Here is a 25,374-nt window from a genome sequence, read left to right as displayed (position 1 = left end):
TAAACCCTAACACACACACACACCGGTATTAAACCCTAACACACACACACCGGTATTAAACCCTAACACACACACACTCTCACACCGGTATTAAACCCTAACACACACACACACCGGTATTAAACCCTAACACACACACACGGTATTAAACCCTAACACACACACACCGGTATTAAACCCTAACACACACACACTCTCAAACCCTAACAACCTAACACACACACACACCGGTATTAAACCCTAACACACACACACACCGGTATTAAACCCTAACACACACACACACACCGGTATTAAACCCTAACACACACACACCGGTATTAAACCCTAACACACACACACCGGTATTAAACCCTAACACACACACACACCGGTATTAAACCCTAACACACACACACCGGTATTAAACCCTAACACACACACACCGTATTAAACCCTAACACACACACACACCGGTATTAAACCCTAACACACACACACCGGTATTAAACCCTAACACAACACACATTAAACCCTAACACACACACACACCGGTATTAAACCCTAACACACACACACCGGTATTAAACCCTAACACACACACACACGGTATTAAACCCTAACACACACACACCGGTATTAAACCCTAACACACACACACACACACATTAAACCCTAACACACACCACGGTATTAAACCCTAACACACACACACCCGGTATTAAACCCTAAAACACACACACACACACCGGTATTAAACCCTAACACACACACACCGGTATTAAACCCTAACACACACACACACACACCGGTATTAAACCCCAACACACACACACCGGTATTAAACCCTAACACACACGGTATTAAAACCTAACACACACACACACCGGTATTAAACCCTAACACACACACCAGTATTAAACCCTAACACACACACACACGATATTAAACCCTAACACACACACACACCGGTATTAAACCCTAACACACACACACCGGTATTAAACCCTAACACACACACACACCGGCATTAAACCTAACACACACACACACACACCGGTATTAAACCCTAACACACACACACCGGTATTAACCCCTAACACACACACACCGGTATTAAACCCTAACACACACACACACACCGGTATTAAACCCTAACACACACACACTCTCACACCGGTATTAAACCCTAACACACACACACCGGTATTAAACCCTAACACACACACACACCGGTATTAAACCCTAACACACACACACACACCGGTATTAAACCCTAACACACACACACACCGGTATTAAACCCTAACACACACACACCGGTATTAAACCCTAACACACACACACACACACCGGTATTAAACCCTAACACACACACACTATTAAACCGGTATAAAACCCTACACACACACACACCGGTATTAAACCCTAACACACACACACACCGTATTAAACCCTAACACACACACACACCGGTATTAAACCCTAACACACACACACCGGTATTAAACCCTAACACACACACACACCGGTATTAAACCCTAACACACACACCGGTATTAAACCCTAACACACACACACCGGTATTAAACCCTAACACACACACACACACACACACCGGTATTAAACCCTAACACACACACACCGGTATTAAACCCTAACACACACACACCGGTATTAAACCCTAACAAACAACACACACACACACCGTATTAAACCCTAACACACACACACCGGTATTAAACCCTAACACACACACACACACACGGTATTAAACCCTAACACACACACACCAACACCGGTATTAAACCCTAACACACACACACACACCGGTATTAAACCCTAACACACACACACACAGTATTAAACCTAACACACACACACACCGGTATTAAACCCTAACACACACACACACCCCGGTATTAAACCCTAACACACACACACCGGTATTAAACCCTAACACACACACACACACACCGGTATTAAACCCTAACACACACACACCGGTATTAAACCCTAACACACACACACCGGTATTAAACCCTAACACACACACACACCGGTATTAAACCCTAACACACACACACTCTCACACCGGTATTAAACCCTAACACACACACACACCGGTATTAAACCCTAACACACACACACTCTCACACCGGTATTAAACCCTAACACACACACACACCGGTATTAAACCCTAACACACACACACCGTATTAAACCCTAACACACACACACACACCGGTATTAAACCTAACACACACACACACACACCGGTATTAAACCCTAACACACACACACACACGGTATTAAAACCCTAACACACACACCGGTATTAAACCCTAACAAACACACAAACCTAACACACACACACCGGTATTAAACCCTAACACACACACACCGGTATTAAACCCTAACACACACACCGGTATTAAACCCTAACACACACACACACACACCGGTATTAAACCCTAACACACACACACCGATTAAACCCTAACACACACACACACACCGGTATTAAACCCTAACACACACACACCGTATTAAACCCTAACACACCTAACACACACACAGTATTAAACCCTAACACACACACACACCGGTATTAACCCCTAACACACACACACCGGTATTAAACCTAACACACACACACCGGTATTAAACCCTAACACACACACCACCGTACAACCCTAACACACACACCGTATTAAACACTAACACACACACACTCACACCGGTATTAAACCCTAACACACACACACACCGGTATTAAACCCTAACACACACACACCGGTATTAAACCCTAACACACACACACCCGGTATTAAACCCTAACACACACACACACACACACCGGTATTAAACCCTAACACACACACACCGGTATTAAACCCTAACACACACACACACCGGTATTAAACCCTAACACACACACACACCGGTATTAAACCCCAACACACACACACACGGTATTAAACCCTAACACACACACACACACACCGGTATTAAACCTAACACACACACACACCGGTATTAAACCCTAACACACACACACACCGGTATTAAACCTAACACACACACACCTAACATTAACCCTAACACACACACACACCGGTATTAAACCCTAACACACACACCACAATCGGTATTAAACCCTAACACACACACACACACACACGGTATTAAACCCTAACACACACACACACCGGTATTAAACCCTAACACACACACACCCGGTATTAAACCCTAACACACACACACCGGTATTAAACCCTAACAAACACACACACACACACCGGTATTAAACCTAACACACATTAAACCTAACACACACACCGGTATTAAACCCCTAACACACACACACCGGTATTAAACCTAACACACACACCGGTATTAAACCCTAACACACACACACACACGGTATTAACCCTAACACACACACACCGGTATTAAACCTAACACACACCCTAACACACACACACACCGGTATTAAACCCTAACACACACACACAGTATTAAAACCCTAACACACACACACACCGGTATTAAACCCTAACACACACACACACACCGGTATTAAACCCTAACACACACACACACCGGTATTAAACCCTAACACACACACACCGGTATTAAACCCTAACACACACACACCACCGGTATTAAACCCCAACACACACACACCGGTATTAAACCCTAACACACACACACACCGTTAAACCCTAACACACACACACACCGGTATTAAACCTAACACACACACACTCTCACACCGGTATTAAACCCTAACACACACACACCGGTATTAAACCCTAACACACACACACACACACCGTATTAAACCCTAACACACACACACACACCGGTATTAAACCCTAACACACACACACCGGTATTAAACCCTAACACACACACACTCACACCGTATTAAACCTAACACACACACACACACACCGGTATTAAACCCTAACACACACACACACCGGTATTAAACCCTAACACACACACACACCGGTATTAAACCCTAACACACACACACTCTCACACCGGTATTAAACCCTAACACACACACACACCGGTATTAAACCCTAACACACACACACACACCGGTATTAAACCCTAACAACACACACGGTATTAAACACTAACACACACACACCATTATTAAACCCTAACACACACACACGGTATTAAACCCTAACACACACACACACACACCGGTATTAAACCCTAACACACAAACACACCGGTATTAAACCTAACACACACACACCGGTATTAAACCCTAACACACACACACACACACCGGTATTAAACCCTAACACACACACACCGGTATTAAACCCTAACACACCGGTATTAAACCCTAACACACACACACCGGTATTAAACCCTAACACACACACACCAGTATTAAACCCTAACACACACACACACCGGTATTAAACCCTAACACACACACACACCGGTATTAAACCCTAACACACACACACCGGTATTAAACCCTAACACACACACACCGGTATTAAACCCTAACACACACACACGGTATTAAACCCTAAGACACACACACACACGGTATTAAACCCCTAACACACACACACCGGTATTAAACCCTAACACACACACACCGGTATTAAACCCTAACACACACACACCGGTATTAAACCTAACACACACGCACCGGTATTAAACCCTAACACACACACACTCTCACACCGGTATTAAACCCTAACACACACACACACGGTATTAAAACCTAACACACACACACCGGTATTAAACCCTAACACACACACACTCACAATCGGTATTAAACCCCCAACACACACACACACACCGGTATTAAACCCTAACACACACACACACCGGTATTAAACCCCAACACACACACACCGGTATTAAACCCTAACACACACACACTCTCACACCGGTATTAAACCCTAACACACACACACACCGTATTAAACCCTAACACACACACACACACCGGTATTAAACCCTAACACACACCGGTATTAAACCTAACACACACACACACACACGGTATTAAACCACTAACCCTAACACACACACACACACACACACACACCGGTATTAAACCCTAACACACACACACTCTCACACCGGTATTAAACCCTAACACACACACATTATTAAATAACACACACACACGGTATTAAACCTAACACACACACACACACGGTATTAAACCCTAACACACACACACTCACACCTATTAAACCCTAACACACACACACACCGGTATTAAACCCTAACACACACACACACACACCGGTATTAAACCTAACACACACACACACCGGTATTAAACCCTAACACACACACACCGGTATTAAACCCTAACACACACACACCGGTATTAAACCCTAACACACACACACCGGTATTAAACCCTAACACACACACACACACACCGGTATTAAACCCTAACACACACACACCGGTATTAAACCCTAACACACACACCGGTATTAAACCCTAACACACACACACACACCGGTATTAACCCCTAACACACACACACTCTCACACCGGTATTAAACCCTAACACACACACACACCGGTATTAAACCTAACACACACACACACCGGTATTAAACCCTAACACACACACCGGTATTAAACCCTAACACACACACACACACCGGTATTAAACCCTAACACACACACACCGGTATTAAACCCTAACACACACACACACCGGTATTAAACCCAACACACACACACCGGTATTAAACCCCAACCCTAACACACACACACTCACACCGGTATTAAACCCTAACACACACACACACACCGGTATTAAACCCTAACACACACACACCGGTATTAAACCCTAACACACACACACACACCGGTATTAAACCCTAACACACACACACACGGTATTAAACCCTAACACACACACACCGTATTAAACCCTAACACACACACACACACCGGTATTAAACCCTAACACACACACACACACACCGGTATTAAACCTAACACACACACACACCGGTATTAAAACCCTAACACACACACACCGGTATTAAACCCTAACACACACACACACACACACCGGTATTAAACCCTAACACACACACACACCACTGTATTAAACCCTAACACACACACACCGGTATTAACCCTAACACACACACACACACGGTATTAAACCCTAACACACACACCGGTATTAAACACTAACACACACACACCGGTATTAAACCCTAACACACACACACACACACCGGTATTAACCCTAACACACACACACCGGTATTAAACCCTAACACACACACACCGGTATTAAACCCTAACACACACACACACCGGTATTAAACCCTAACACACACACCGGTATTAAACCCCTATACACACACACACACACCGGTATTAAACCCTAACACACACACACACCGGTATTAAACCCTAAGACACACACACCGGTATTAACCCCTAACACACACACCGGTATTAAACCCAACACACACACCGGTATTAAACCCTAACACACACACACACCGGTATTAAAACCCTAACACACACACACACCGGTATTAAAACCCTAACACACACACTCTCACACCGGTATTAAACCCTAACACACACACACACCGGTATTAAACCCTAACACACACACACCGGTATTAAACCCTAACACACACACACCGGTATTAAACCCCAACACACACACACACACACACACACCGGTATTAAACCCTAACACACACACACCGGTATTAAACCCCAACACACACACACACACACACACACCGGTATTAAACCCTAACACACACACACACACCGGTATTAAACCCTAATACACACACCCCGGTATTAAACCCTAACACACACACCCCGGTATTAAACCCTAACACACCGGTATTAAACCCTAACACACACACACACACACCGGTATTAAACCCTAACACACACACACACACCGGTATTAAACCCTAACACACACACACACACACACACACACACCGGTATTAAACCCTAACACACACACACTCTCACACCGGTATTAAACCCTAACACACACACACACCGGTATTAAACCCTAACACACACACACCGGTATTAAACCCTAACACACACACACACCGGTATTAAACCCTAACACACACACACACCGGTATTAAACCCTAACACACACACACACCGGTATTAAACCCTAACACACACACACACCGGTATTAAACCCTAACACACACACACACCGGTATTAAACCCTAACACACACACACCGGTATTAAACCCTAACACACACACACACCGGTATTAAACCCTAACACACACACACACACACACACCGGTATTAAACCCTAACACACACACACACCGGTATTAAACCCTAACACACACACACCGGTATTAAACCCTAACACACACACACATTAAACCCTAACACACGGTATTAAACCCTAACACACACACACCGGTATTAAACCCTAACACACACACACACACCGGCATTAAACCCTAACACACACACACCACCGGTATTAAACCCTAACACACACACACCGGTATTAAACCCTAACACACACACACACACAACCCTAACAAACACACACACACACACACCGGTATTAAACCCTAACACACACACACCGGTATTAAACCCTAACACACACACACCGGTATTAAACCCTAACAAACACACACACACACACACCGGTATTAAACCCTAACACACACACACCGGTATTAAACCCTAACACACACACACACACACCGGTATTAAACCCTAACACACACACACCGGTATTAAACCCTAACACACACACACCGGTATTAAACCCTAACACACACACCGGTATTAAACCCTAACACACACACACCGGTATTAAACCCTAACACACACACACACACACACCGGTATTAAACCCTAACACACACACACCGGTATTAAACCCTAACACACACACACCGGTATTAAACCCTAACAAACACACACACACACACACCGGTATTAAACCCTAACACACACACACACACACATTAAACCCTAACACACACACACCGGTATTAAACCCCAACACACACGGTATTAAACCCTAACACACACACACACGGTATTAAACCCTAACACACACACACACCTGGTATTAAACCCTAACACACACACACACCGGTATTAAACCCTAACACACACACACACACCGGTATTAAACCCTAACACACACACACACACCGGTATTAAACCCTAACACACACACACCGGTATTAAACCCTAACACACACACACACACCGGTATTAAACCCTAACACACACACACCGGTATTAAACCCTAACACACCGGTATTAAACCCTAACACACACACACACACACACCGGTATTAAACCCTAACACACACACACACCGGTATTAAACCCTAACACACACACACACACACACTCTCACACCGGTATTAAACCCTAACACACACACACCGGTATTAAACCCTAACACACACACACACACCGGTATTAAACCCTAACACACCGGTATTAAACCCTAACACACACACACCGGTATTAAACCCTAACACACACACACACCGGTATTAAACCCCAACACACACACACCGGTATTAAAACCCTAACACACACACACCGGTATTAACCCCAACACACACACACACCGGTATTAAACCCAACACACACACACACACCGGTATTAAACCCTAACACACACACACCGGTATTAAACCCTAACACACCGGTATTAAACCCTAACACACACACACACACACACCGGTATTAAACCCTAACACACACACACACACACCGGTATTAAACCCTAACACACACACACCGGTATTAAACCCTACCTGACACACCGGTATTAAACCCTAACACACACACACCGGTATTAAACCCTAACACACACACACCGGTATTAAACCCTAACACACACACACCGGTATTAAACCCTAACACACACCGGTATTAAACCCTAACACACACACACACCGGTATTAAACCCTAACACACACACACACCGGTATTAAACCCTAACACACACACACCGGTATTAAACCCTAACACACACACACCGGTATTAAACCCTAACACACACACACCGGTATTAAACCCTAACACACACACACTCTCACACCGGTATTAAACCCTAACACACACACACTCTCACACCGGTATTAAACCCTAACACACACACACACACCGGTATTAAACCCTAACACACACACACACCGGTATTAAACCCTAACACACACACACACACACACACACACCGGCTAAACCCAAACCCACAACACATTAAAACCCTACACACTAACACACCGGTATTAAACCCTAACACACACACACCGGTATTAAACCCTAACACACACACACACCCGGTATTAAAACCCTAACACACACACACACACACGGTATTAAACCCTAACACACACACACCGGTATTAAACCCTAACACACACACACACGGTATTAAACCCCAAACACACACACACACACCGGTATTAAACCCTACACACACACACACCGGTATTAAACCCTAACACACACACACTCTCACACCGGTATTAAACCCTAACACACACACACTCTCACACCGGTATTAAACCCTAACACACACACACACACACCGGTATTAAACCCTAACACACACACACACACCGGTATTAAACCCTAACACACACACACACACACACACACACACCGGTATTAAACCCTAACACACACACACTCTCACACCGGTATTAAACCCTAACACACACACACACCGGTATTAAACCCTAACACACACACCGGTATTAAACCCTAACACACACACACCGGTATTAAACCCTAACACACACACACACCGGTATTAAACCCTAACACACACACACACCGGTATTAAACCCTAACACACACACACCGGTATTAAACCCTAACACACACACACCGGTATTAAACCCTAACACACACACACACACCGGTATTAAACCCTAACACACCGGTATTAAACCCTAACACACACACACCGGTATTAAACCCTAACACACACACACCGGTATTAAACCCTAACACACACACACACCGGTATTAAACCCTAACACACACACACCGGTATTAAACCCTAACACACACACACACACACACACACCGGTATTAAACCCTAACACACACACACACCGGTATTAAACCCTAATACACACACACACGGTATTAAAACCCTAACACACACACCGGTATTAAACCCTAACACACACACACACCGGTATTAAACCCTAACACACACACACGGTATTAAACCCTAACACACACACACACACCACACGGTATTAAACCCTAACACACACACACCGGTATTAAACCCTAACACACACACACCGGTATTAAACCCTAACACACACACCGGTATTAAACCCTAACACACACACACACACACCGGTATTAAACCCTAACACACACACACCGGTATTAAACCCTAACACACCGGTATTAAACCCTAACACACACACACCGGTATTAAACCCTAACACACACACACACCGGTATTAAACCCTAACACACACACACACCGGTATTAAACCCTAACACACACACACCGGTATTAAACCCTAACACACACACCGGTATTAAACCCTAACACACACACACACACCGGTATTAAACCCTAACACACACACACACACCGGTATTAAACCCTAACACACACACACACACACCTCACACCGGTATTAAACCCTAACACCCCCGGAACAAACCCTAACACACACACACACCGGTATTAAACCCTAACACCCTCACACACACACACCGGTATTAAACCCTAACACACACACACCGGTATTAAACCCTAACACACACACACACCGGTATTAAACCCTAACACACACACACCGGTATTAAACCCTAACACACACACACACCGGTATTAAACCCTAACACACACACACACACACCGGTATTAAACCCTAACACACACACACACCGGTATTAAACCCTAACACACCGGTATTAAACCCTAACACACACACACACACACACCGGTATTAAACCCTAACACACACACACACCGGTATTAAACCCTAACACACACACACCGGTATTAAACCCTAACACACACACACCGGTATTAAACCCTAACACACACACACACCGGTATTAAAACCCTAACACACACACACACCGGTATTAAACCCTAACACACACACACCGGTATTAAACCCTAACACACACACACACCGGTATTAAACCTAACACACACACACCGGTATTAAACCCTAACACACACACACACCGGTATTAAACCCTAACACACACACACACCGGTATTAAACCCTAACACACACACACACACACACCGGTATTAAACCCTAACACACACACACACACACCGGTATTAAACCCTAACACACACACACACCGGTATTAAACCCTAACACACACACACACACACCGGTATTAAACCCTAACACACACACACCGGTATTAAACCCTAACACACACACACACACCGGTATTAAACCCTAACACACACACCGGTATTAAACCCTAACACACACACACACCGGTATTAAACCCTAACACACACACACACCGGTATTAAACCCTAACACACACACACCGGTATTAAACCCTAACACACACACACACCGGTATTAAACCCTAACACACACACTCTCACACCGGTATTAAACCCAACACACACACACACACCGGTATTAAACCCTAACACACACACACACACGGTATTAAACCCTAACACACACACACACCGGTATTAAACCTAACACACACCGGTATTAAACCCTAACACACACACACACACCGGTATTAAACCCTAACACACACACACCGGTATTAAACCCTAACACACACACACACCGGTATTAAACCCTAACACACACACACACCGGTATTAAACCCTAACACACCGGTATTAAACCCTAACACACACACACACCGGTATTAAACCCTAACACACACACACACACCGGTATTAAACCCTAACACACACACACCGGTATTAAACCCACACACACACCGGTATTAAACCCTAACACACCGGTATTAAACCCTAACACACACACACACCGGTATTAAACCCTAACACACACACACACACCGGTATTAAACCCTAACACACACACACCGGTATTAAACCCTAACACACACACACACACACCGGTATTAAACCCTAACACACACACACCGGTATTAAACCCTAACACACACACACTCACAATCGGTATTAAACCCTAACCACAACACACACCGGTATTAAACCCTAACACACACACACACACGGTATTAAACCCTAACACACACACACGGTATTAAACCCTAACACACACACACACACCGGTATTAAACCCTAACACACACACACCGGTATTAAACCCTAACACACACACACACCGGTATTAAACCCTAACACACACACACACATTAAACCCTAACACACACACACACCGGTATTAAACCCTAACACACACACACACCGGTATTAAACCCTAACACACACACACCGGTATTAAACCCTAACACACACACACACCGGTATTAAACCCTAACACACACACACACTCACACCGGTATTAAACCCTAACACACACACACACCGGTATTAAACCCTAACACACACACACCGGTATTAAACCCTAACACACACACACCGGTATTAAACCCTAACACAACACACACCGGTATTAAACCCTAACACACACACACACCGGTATTAAACCCTAACACACACACACACACACACACACACCGGTATTAAACCCTAACACACACACACCGGTATTAAACCCTAACACACACACACACACACACCGGTATTAAACCCTAACACACACACACACCGGTATTAAACCCTAACACACACACACACCGGTATTAAACCCTAACACACACACACCGGTATTAAACCCTAACACACACACACACACCGGTATTAAACCCTAACACACACACACCGGTATTAAACCCTAACACACACACACACACACCGGTATTAAACCCTAACACACACACACACCGGTATTAAACCCTAACACACACACACACACACACACACACACCGGTATTAAACCCTAACACACACACACACCGGTATTAAACCCTAACACACACACACCGGTATTAAACCCTAACACACACACACACACACCGGTATTAAACCCTAACACACACACACCGGTATTAAACCCTAACACACACACACACCGGTATTAAACCCTAACACACACACACCGGTATTAAACCCTAACACACACACACACACACCGGTATTAAACCCTAACACACACACACACGGTATTAAACCCTAACACACACACACACCGGTATTAAACCCTAACACACACACACACACACACACACACACCGGTATTAAACCCTAACACACACACACCGGTATTAAACCCTAACACACACACACCGGTATTAAACCCTAACACACACACACACCGGTATTAAACCCTAACACACACACACACCGGTATTAAACCCTAACACACACACACACACCGGTATTAAACCCTAACACACACACACACACCGGTATTAAACCCTAACACACACACACCGGTATTAAACCCTAACACACACACACACACACACACACACCGGTATTAAACCCTAACACACACACACACACCGGTATTAAACCCTAACACACACACACACGGTATTAAACCCTAACACACACACACTCTCACACCGGTATTAAACCCTAACACACACACACACCGGTATTAAACCCTAACACACACACACACCGGTATTAAACCCTAACACACACACACACCGGTATTAAACCCTAACACACACACACACCGGTATTAAACCCTAACACACACACACACCGGTATTAAACCCTAACACACACACACCGGTATTAAACCCTAACACACACACACTCTCACACCGGTATTAAACCCTAACACACACACACCGGTATTAAACCCTAACACACACACACACCACCGGTATTAAACCCTAACACACACACACCGGTATTAAACCCTAACACACACACACCACCGGTATTAAACCCTAACACACACACACACCGGTATTAAACCCTAACACACACACACACCGGTATTAAACCCTAACACACACACACACACACCGGTATTAAACCCTAACACACACACACCGGTATTAAACCCTAACACACACACACACCGGTATTAAACCCTAACACACACACACACCGGTATTAAACCCTAACACACCGGTATTAAACCCTAACACACACACACACACACACCGGTATTAAACCCTAACACACACACACACCGGTATTAAACCCTAACACACACACACACACACCGGTATTAAACCCTAACACACACACACACACCGGTATTAAACCCTAACACACCGGTATTAAACCCTAACACACACACACACCGGTATTAAACCCTAACACACACACACCGGTATTAAACCCTAACACACACACACACACCGGTATTAAACCCTAACACACACACACCGGTATTAAACCCTAACACACACACACCGGTATTAAACCCTAACACACACACACACACACCGGTATTAAACCCTAACACACACACACACACGGTATTAAACCCTAACACACACACACCGGTATTAAACCCTAACACACACACACCGGTATTAAACCCTAACACACACACACCGGTATTAAACCCTAACACACACACACACACACACACCGGTATTAAACCCTAACACACACACACCGGTATTAAACCCTAACACACACACACACACCGGTATTAAACCCTAACACACACACACACACACACGGTATTAAACCCTAACACACACACACCGGTATTAAACCCTAACACACACACACGGTATTAAACCCTAACACACACACACACACGGTATTAAACCCTAACACACACACACACACCGGTATTAAACCCTAACACACACACACACCGGTATTAAACCCTAACACACACACACACACCGGTATTAAACCCTAACACACACCGGTATTAAACCCTAACACACACACACCGGTATTAAACCCTAACACACACACACACACACCGGTATTAAACCCTAACACACACACACACACACCGGTATTAAACCCTAACACACACACACTCTCACACCGGTATTAAACCCTAACACACACACACACCGGTATTAAACCCTAACACACACACACACCCGTATTAAACCCTAACACACACACACACCGGTATTAAACCCTAACACACACACACTCTCACACCGGTATTAAACCCTAACACACACACACACACCGGTATTAAACCCTAACACACACACACACCGGTATTAAACCCTAACACACACACACACCGGTATTAAACCCTAACACACACACCGGTATTAAACCCTAACACACACACACACACACACACACACACCGGTATTAAACCCTAACACACCACACCGTTAAACCCTAACACACACACACACAACACACACACACCGGTATTAAACCCTAACACACACACACACCGGTATTAAACCCTAACACAACACACACACACACCGGTATTAAACCCTAACACACACACACACCGGTATTAAACCCTAACACACACACACACCGGTATTAAACCCTAACACACACACCGGTATTAAACCCTAACACACACACACACCGGTATTAAACCCTAACACACACACACCGGTATTAAACCCTAACACACACCGGTATTAAACCCTAACACACACACACACACACGGTATTAAACCCTAACACACACACACACCGGTATTAAACCCTAACACACCGGTATTAAACCCTAACACACACACTCTCACATCTGCAGTTCAGTTTCAGCATGAGGTGTAATGTACTAATTACTCTAATGAGCCTCGGAGAGAGAGGGAGGAAGAGGAGAGAGAGGGAGGAAGAGCGAGCACAATAGCTGTGTGTGAAAGGGAGAGAGGGAGGAAGAGGAGAGAGGGAGGAAGAGGAGAGAGAGGGAGGAAGAGGAGAGAGAGGGAGGAAGAGCGAGCACAATAGCTGTGTGTGAAAGGGAGAGAGGGAGGAAGAGGAGAGAGAGGGAGGAAGAGGAGAGAGAGGGAGGAAGAGGAGAGAGAGGGAGGAAGAGGAGAGAGAGGGAGGAAGAGAGCCCAGCTAGCATCTAATGTGTATTAGGAATGTTCTCCAACTGATTTGACATGGGGAATAGTTCAGAGAACACTAAAAAACAACGTTCTTCAGTGGTAATTTCAGTCCTTCAGCATCACTTTTTGTGCAGGTTTTCTCATAGTTCTATTTAGTCATGTTCCCAGAACGTTCAGAGAATGTTAAGAAGCAACGTTCTTCAGTGGTAATTTCAGTACTTCAGCATGTTTTCTGCAGGTTTTCTCATGGTTCTATTTAGTCATGTTCCCAGAACGTTCAGAGAATGTTAAGAAGCAACGTTCTTCAGTGGTAATTTCAGTACTTCAGCATGTTTTCTGCAGGTTTTCTCATGGTTCTATTTAGTCATGTTCCCAGAACGTTCAGAGAATGTTAAGAAGCAACGTTCTTCAGTGGTAATTTCAGTACTTCAGCATGTTTTCTGCAGGTTTTCTCATGGTTCTTTTTAGTCATGTTCCCAGAACGTTCAGAGAATGTTAAGAAGCAACGTTCTTCAGTGGTAATTTCAGTACTTCAGCATGTTTTCTGCAGGTTTTCTCATGGTTCTTTTTAGTCATGTTCTAAGAAAGTTATTTCAAGACATCTACATTCCGTTCTCAGCATTAACAAAACTCTCTCTATCCTCTAGTTAAGTGTGTTCAGGTGTGTTGCCAAGCCCACTAATTGGCTACACCTGATGTTCATGGTGCTCGTTTCCTTTGAAATGTGGTCTGTTTGAATAGACCAAAATGAACAGCTTTGTATGCATAAACATCCTGGTGGCCCAGTGGACTAATTCCAGGGATAGAGAACACAAGCTCATGGGTTCGAATCTCGCTGACTCCATGTCACAATTAAAAAATAAACCAAAATGTTTTGTTGATTAATGCCAAAGCAAATCAATGTACGACTTTTCTGTGCTTGGAGCTCAAAACAGTTAACCCAAAATAAGCTAGCAGTGTTACTAAAGTCTTAGTGAAACATTTACTTGAAAGTTAAGGAAATGATTCAAAAACCTCCAAATAACCTTTTTCCATTTTACATCACCTGGCTATAGCCTTAAGAAAACATTCCAAATGTTGTGAATGTTATGCTTATTATTGAGTTATTTAGTGGAATAACATTCAAATATTTCTAAAATATTCCCAGGAAACCTTTCAGGGAAACAGAGTAAAATGTTCAAAGAACCTCTGTGCTAAAAATGTACGTTCAGGTACAGGTTCAGGTAGGTTAACTTCTGTTCTCAGAACGTTTAAAAAACATTCAGTTTTACCAGTCAGGAAACTTATGGCATATGCGAAAACCAAAAACACACGTTCCCACAACTTCCAAGGGACTGAATGTGCTAGTTGGGTTGTTAGACCGAAGTAGACAGTCAGAGAGAGAGAGACAGAGGGTATTGTTATAGTAGACAGACTTTCAGGTGTGACTGGTTTTTATCATGATGCTGACTGTTCAAATCAAATCTCAAATCTCTTCCTCATTGCTCTCTAAAGCTGGAGTTACATCAAGCAACTTCCGCACAACTTCAGGTCCAAGCAACTTCCACACAACTTCAGGTCCAAGCAACTTCAGGTCCAAGCAACTTCAGGTCCAAGCAACTTCAGGTCCAAGCAACTTCCACACAACTTCAGGTCCAAGCAACTTCAGGTCCAAGCAACTTCAGGTCCAAGCAACTTTCACACAACTTCAGGTCCAAGCAACTTCAGGTCCAAGCAACTTTCACACAACTTCAGGTCCAAGCAACTTCAGGTCCAAGCAACTTCAGGCCCAAGCAACTTCAGGTCCAAGCAACTTCAGGTCCAAGCAACTTTCACACAACTTCAGGTCCAAGCAACTTCAGGTCCAAGCAACTTCCACACAGCTTCAGGTCCAAGCAACTTCAGGTCCAAGCAACTTCCACACAACTTCAGGTCCAAGCAACTTCAGGTCCAAGCAACTTCCACACAACTTCAGGTCCAAGCAGCCGAGTTGCTTCTTGAGAAACATCCCCCTGCAACTCATCTGCATCTCGGGTGCATCGAAACGTTCCAACTACAGTGCCTTGCGAAAGTATTCGGCCCCCTTGAACTTTGCGACCTTTTGCCACATTTCCTTGTTCTTCATGATGCTCTCTGCGCTTTTAACGGACCTCTGAGACTATCACAGTGCAGGTGCATTTATACGGAGACTTGATTACACACAGGTGGATTGTATTTATCATCATTAGTCATTTAGGTCAACATTGGATCATTCAGAGATCCTCACTGCACTTCTGGAGAGAGTTTGCTGCACTGAAAGTAAAGGGGCTGAATAATTTTGCACGCCCAATTTTTCAGTTTTTGATTTGTTAAAAAAGTTTGAAATATCCAATAAATGTCGTTCCACTTCATGATTGTGTCCCACTTGTTGTTGATTCTTCACAAAAAAATACAGTTTTATATCTTTATGATTGAAGCCTGAAATGTGGCAAAAGGTCGCAAAGTTCAAGGGGGCCGAATACTTTCGCAAGGCACTGTATATGCAACAGCCAATCAAAACAAATACTTTTGTCACATGATCCAATGAAAAGGTTCTGAATTCTGAGCCAGTTGTCATGTCAACACAGCTGTCAGTCCTGCGGGAACTGGGATCAAGGTTGACAGAAGAGACATTAGCCCAACGGGAGCTATATAATTAAATATTGGCATCATAGTTTGTCATGGTTTATGTGCATGGTTTGGCAGACAATAAATGTAATTTTAGAAGTGAACCTAGACCTCTCTCTGACCACTTTGAACTGAAAATGTCCATTAGCTTGGTTAGCTCATTGCAGTGTCCTGTTGGCTGCATTGTATCTATATCCATGCTGTTACAATAACCAGACAAATATAGAAATCAAAAGATTAGAAGCTAATCACTGGTGAAACGATGACGTAATGCAGCAGACGGCACGGGGTGAGTTAAGAATTCTCAACCAATAAGAGAGGAGGAGAGGAATTCTCAACCAATAAGAGAGGAGGAGAGGAATTCTCAACCAATAAGAGAGGAGGAGAGGAATTCTCAACCAATAAGAGAGGAGGAGAGGCTGAGAGGAGGTGAAACCATGACGTAATGCAGCAGACGGCACGGGGTGAGTTAAGAATTCTCAACCAATAAGAGAGGAGGAGAGGAATTCTCAACCAATAAGAGAGGAGGAGAAGAATTCTCAAACAATAAGAGAGGAGGAGAGGAATTCTCAACCAATAAGAGAGGAGGAGAGGCTGAGAGGAGGTGAAACCATGACGTAATGCAGCAGACGGCACGGGGTGAGTTAAGAATTCTCAACCAATAAGACAAAAGCAGCTTCAGTTTGATTGGCTTGGTTCTATGACCTTTTCATCTCCTTTCAGTTGTGACAGGGTCAGGGGTTAAGGTCAGGGGTTAGGGTTAGCGTAACGGTCCTTACCTGAGTCGTGCAGGTCTGTCGGGGAGGCGCTCTGGGTTAGGGCGTGGCCTGGAGGATGGGTGTGTCCACTGCTCTCCTGACTGACAGCTGGGGCTGGAAGAGGTAAGAGCAGGACGGAATCCCCCTACACACACACACATTATAAACACACACACACACACATTATAAACACACACACACACACACATTATAAACACACACACACATTATAAACACACACACACACACATTATAAACACACACACACACACATTATAAACACACACACACACACACACACACACACATTATAAACACACACACACACACACATTATAAACACACACACACACACATTATAAACACACACACACACACATTATAAACACACACACACACACATTATAAACACACACACACACACATTATAAACACACACACACACACACACACACACACATTATAAACACACACACACACACATTATAAACACACACACACACACATTATAAACACACACACACACACACACACACACACATTATAAACACACACACACACACATTATAAACACACACACACACACATTATAAACACACACACACACACATTATAAACACACACACACACATTATAAACACACACACAATACACACACACACACACACTATTAACACACACACACACACATTATAAACACACACACACACATTATAAACACACACACAATACACACACACACATTATAAACACACACACACACACATTATAAACACACACACACACACATTATAAACACACACACAATACACACACACACATTATAAACACACACACACACACATTATAAACACACACACACACACATTATAAACACACACACAATACACACACACACATTATAAACACACACACATTATAAACACACACACATTATAAACACACACACATTATAAACACACACACAATACACACACACACATTATAAACACACACACACACACATTATAAACACACACACAATACACACACACACATTATAAACACACACACACACACATTTTAAACACACACACACACACATTATAAACACACACACTATAAACACACACACACTATAAACACACACACACACACTATAAACACACACATTATAAACACACACACACAATACACACACAAACAATACACACAGAACACACACACACACACTATAAACACACACATTATAAACACACACGCAATACACACACACACAGAACACACTATAAAAACTCCTCACCTTGTGTTCGATGCGTCCATCGTCTCGGGGCAGGTGAGCCGCCAGGTACCAGTCTCCGGGGGCGGGGTTAGAGAGGTTAAAGGTTGTGTTGCTTTGTGATGATGTCATGGGCAGGTTGAGCGAGAGGACTGGTGATGTCACAGTGTTGTTAGGAAACAGCCGTCCTACTGGGTCAATGACTGGAGGAGCTCCCCAACGCAAGTACCTGAGGAGGAGGAGGAGAGAGGAGGAGGAGGAGGAGGAGAGAGGAGGGAGGGGTGGAGAGAGGAGGAGGGAGGGAGAGGGAGGAGGAGGGAGGGGTGGAGAGAGGAGGAGGGAGGGAGGGTGAGTGAGTGAGTGAGTGAGTGAGTGAGGAGTGAGTGAGTGAGGAGAGTGAGTGAGTGAGTGAGGGAGGAGGGAGGGGAGGGAGGGTGAGGGGTGGAGTGAGTGGAGGAGGGAGGGAGGGAGGGAGGGAGGGAGGGAGGGAGGGAGGGAGGGAGGGAGGGGAGGGTGAGGGGTGGAGAGAGGAGGAGGGAGGGAGGGAGGGAGGGTTAGATAGAGAACACTGAGTAGAAACATGTTATTGCCGGTAGAGACAGGCTGTCATGTGTTGCCCCCAGAGAGAGAAAGAGAGAGAGACACAGATCTAGAGATCATAGACTGACATGGTGTCATAGACTGACATGGTGTCATAGACTGACATGGTGACATAGACTGACATGGTGACATGTCTGACATGGTGACATAGACTGACATGGTGACATAGACTGACATGGTGTCATAGACTGACATGGTGACATAGACTGACATGGTGTCATAGACTGACATGGTGTCATAGACTGACATGGTGTCATAGACTGACATGGTGACATAGACTGACATAGACCGACATGGTATCATAGACTGACATGGTGACGTTGTGTGTTCCAGTTGAACCAGTACAGTCATAGACTGACATGGTGACGTAGACTGACATGGTGTCATAGACTGACATGGTGACATAGACTGACATGGTATCATAGACTGACATGGTGACGTAGACTGACATGGTGTCATAGACTGACATGGTGACATAGACTGACATGGTGTCATAGACTGACATGGTGACATAGACTGACATGGTGTCATAGACTGACATGGTATCATAGACTGACATGGTGTCATAGACTGACATGGTGTCATAGACTGACATGGTGTCATAGACTGACATGGTGACGTTGTGTGTTCCAGTTGAACCAGTACAGTCATAGACTGACATGGTGTCATAGACTGACATGGTGACATAGACTGACATGGTGACATAGACTGACATGGTGTCGTAGACTGACATGGTGACGTAGACTGACATGGTGTCATAGACTGACATGGTGTCATAGACTGACATGGTGTCATAGACTGACATGGTGTCATAGACTGACATGGTGACGTTGTGTGTTCCACAGTTGAACCAGTACAGTCATAGACTGACATGGTATCATAGACTGACATGGTGACATAGACTGACATGGTGTCATAGACTGACATGGTGACATAGACTGACATGGTGTCATAGACTGACATGGTGACATTGACATGGTGACATAGACTGACATGGTGACATAGACTGACATGGTGACGTTGTGTGTTCCACAGTTGAACCAGTACAGTCATAGACTGACATGGTATCATAGACTGACATGGTGACATAGACTGACATGGTGACGTAGACTGACATGGTGTCATAGACTGACATGGTGACATAGACTGACATGGTGACATAGACTGACATGGTGACATAGACTGACATGGTGTCATAGACTGACATGGTGACGTTGTGTGTTCCACAGTTGAACCAGTACAGTCATAGAGTGACATGGTGTCATAGACTGACATGGTGACATAGACTGACATGGTGACGTAGACTGACATGGTGTCATAGACTGACATGGTATCATAGACTGACATGGTGACATAGACTGACATGGTGACGTAGACTGACATGGTGTCATAGACTGACATGGTGACATAGACTGACATGGTGACATAGACTGACATGGTGTCATAGACTGACATGGTGTCATAGACTGACATGGTGACGTTGTGTGTTCCACAGTTGAACCAGTACAGTCATAGACTGACATGGTGTCATAGACTGACATGGTGACATAGACTGACATGGTATCATAGACTGACATGGTGACGTAGACTGACATGGTGTCATAGACTGACATGGTGACATAGACTGACATGGTGTCATAGACTGACATGGTGACATAGACTGACATGGTATCATAGACTGACATGGTGTCATAGACTGACATGGTGTCATAGACTGACATGGTGTCATAGACTGACATGGTGACGTTGTGTGTTCCAGTTGAACCAGTACAGTCATAGACTGACATGGTGTCATAGACTGACATGGTGACATAGACTGACATGGTGACATAGACTGACATGGTGTCGTAGACTGACATGGTGACGTAGACTGACATGGTGTCATAGACTGACATGGTGTCATAGACTGACATGGTGTCATAGACTGACATGGTGTCATAGACTGACATGGTGACGTTGTGTGTTCCACAGTTGAACCAGTACAGTCATAGACTGACATGGTATCATAGACTGACATGGTGACATAGACTGACATGGTGTCATAGACTGACATGGTGACATAGACTGACATGGTGTCATAGACTGACATGGTGACATAGACTGACATGGTGACATAGACTGACATGGTGACGTTGTGTGTTCCACAGTTGAACCAGTACAGTCATAAACTGACATGGTATCATAGACTGACATGGTGACATAGACTGACATGGTGACGTAGACTGACATGGTGTCATAGACTGACATGGTGACATAGACTGACATGGTGACATAGACTGACATGGTGTCATAGACTGACATGGTGTCATAGACTGACATGGTGACGTTGTGTGTTCCACAGTTGAACCAGTACAGTCATAGACTGACATGGTGTCATAGACTGACATGGTGACATAGACTGACATGGTGACATAGACTGACATGGTATCATAGACTGACATGGTGTCATAGACTGACATGGTATCATAGACTGACATAGACTGACATGGTGTCATAGACTGACATGGTGACATAGACTGACATGGTGTCATAGACTGACATAGACTGACATGGTGACATAGACTGACATGGTGTCATAGTGACATGGTGTCATAGACTGACATGGTGACATAGACTGACATGGTGTCATAGACTGACATGGTGACGTAGACTGACATGGTGTCATAGACTGACATGGTGACAGACTGACATGGTGACATAGACTGACATGGTGTCATAGACTGACATGGTGACGTTGTGACATGGTGACAGACTGACATGGTGTCATAGACTGACATGGTGACGTAGACTGACATGGTGTCATAGACTGACATGGTGTCATAGACTGACATGGTGACGTAGACTGACATGGTGTCATAGACTGACATGGTGACATAGACTGACATGGTGACGTAGACTGACATGGTGTCATAGACTGACATGGTGTCATAGACTGACATGGTATCATAGACTGACATGGTGTCGTAGACTGACATGGTGACGTAGACTGACATGGTGTCATAGACTGACATGGTAAACATGTCATCTATGACACCATGCTCAAGAGACACATGTCACGTGACACCATGTCAGTCTATGGTGTCATAGACTGACATGGTGTCATAGACTGACATGGTGACGTAGACTGACATGGTGTCATAGACTGACATGGTGTCATAGACTGACATGGTGACGTAGACTGACATGGTGTCATAGACTGACATGGTGTCATAGACTGACATGGTGTCATAGACTGAAATGGTGACGTAGACTGAAATGGTGACGTAGACTGACATGGTGTCATAGACTGACATGGTGTCATAGACTGACATAGACTGACATGGTGTCATAGACTGACATGGTGTCATAGACTGACATGGTATCATAGACTGACATGGTGTCATAGACTGACATGGTGACATAGATAGGTGTCACTGACATGGTATCATGGACCGACATGGTCATAGACTGACATGGTGACGACTCATAGACTGACATGACTGTGTCATAGACTGACATGGTATCATAGACTGAGACTGACATGGTGACATAGACTGGACATGGTGTCATAGACTGACATGGTGTCATAGACTGACATGGTGTCATAGACTGACATGGTGTCATAGACTGACATGGTGACATAGACTGACATGGTGTCATAGACTGACATGGTGACATAGACTGACATGGTGTCATAGACTGACATGGTGTCATAGACTGACATGGTGTCATAATGGTGTCATAGACTGACATGGTGTCATAGACTGACATGGTGACGTAGACTGACATGGTGTCATAGACTGACATGGTGTCATAGACTGACATGGTGACGTAGACTGACATAGACTGACATGGTATCATAGACTGACATGGTGTCATAGACTGACATGGTATCATAGACTGACATGGTGTCATAGACTGACATGGTGACATAGACTGACATGGTGTCATAGACTGACATGGTATCATAGACTGACATGGTGTCATAGACTGACATGGTGTCATAGACTGACATGGTGTCATAATGGTGTCATAGACTGACATGGTGTCATAGACTGACATGGTGACGTAGACTGACATGGTGTCAT

At 44.3% G+C, this 25,374-nt stretch overlaps 1 pseudogene; it reads right to left on the bottom strand.

Moving 5' to 3' along the window:
- Window positions 1-22,514, bottom strand: part of LOC135568159 (transmembrane protein 8B-like) — a 66,335-nt pseudogene extending 43,821 nt beyond the window's left edge.
- Window positions 22,515-25,374: the final 2,860 nt, after the last annotated feature.

This window comes from Oncorhynchus nerka, unplaced genomic scaffold, assembly GCF_034236695.1.
Source record: "Oncorhynchus nerka isolate Pitt River unplaced genomic scaffold, Oner_Uvic_2.0 unplaced_scaffold_1668, whole genome shotgun sequence".
NCBI classification, from domain to species: domain Eukaryota; kingdom Metazoa; phylum Chordata; class Actinopteri; order Salmoniformes; family Salmonidae; genus Oncorhynchus; species Oncorhynchus nerka.
The sequence above is the reverse complement of the archived record's forward strand: the minus strand, read 5'-3'. Positions and strand labels throughout refer to the sequence as shown.